Source organism: Sinocyclocheilus rhinocerous, unplaced genomic scaffold, assembly GCF_001515625.1.
Source record: "Sinocyclocheilus rhinocerous isolate Xijiao unplaced genomic scaffold, SAMN03320098_v1.1 scaffold1600, whole genome shotgun sequence".
NCBI classification, from domain to species: domain Eukaryota; kingdom Metazoa; phylum Chordata; class Actinopteri; order Cypriniformes; family Cyprinidae; genus Sinocyclocheilus; species Sinocyclocheilus rhinocerous.
In genome coordinates this window covers 2,319-2,768 of record NW_015665129.1, presented here as the reverse complement: position 1 = coordinate 2,768, position 450 = coordinate 2,319, and positions in this window count along the sequence as shown.

Below are 450 nucleotides of genomic sequence, written 5' to 3'. Positions count from 1 at the left end.
GCTGAGGAAATACAACAACTTTGCGCTGTCGATCGCTGGATCGGCTTTCACCGTGGAAGAAGCGGAGTCCAGCCCGGAGTCGTCACATGTGGTTGCTGCAAGCCCGCAGGACGCTCCTTCGTCGAATCCGCCGGCCGCGCCGTTCTCAAGCCCGCCCGCCTCTGCTCACTTAAACTGGCCTCCGCTCACTCTAGGCCGCGGCTCACTCTAGGCCTCCGGCCTCTGCCCGCTCAAGGCCGTGGTGTGTGACGCTGTTTCGTTGTGAAAGCGAAACTACTTTGTTTGGCCTTCCAAAAGAGGACACGACTAGAAATCAGTGGTTAAGTTGTATTTACAACACAGTTCCAGAACAGTTTAACCCAAATATTCAGATGTGTCCAGCGCATTTTATGGAGGACTGTTTCCTGATCCTGGAAGAGTAGACTACAATGCCGGCTGTTCTGAATCACA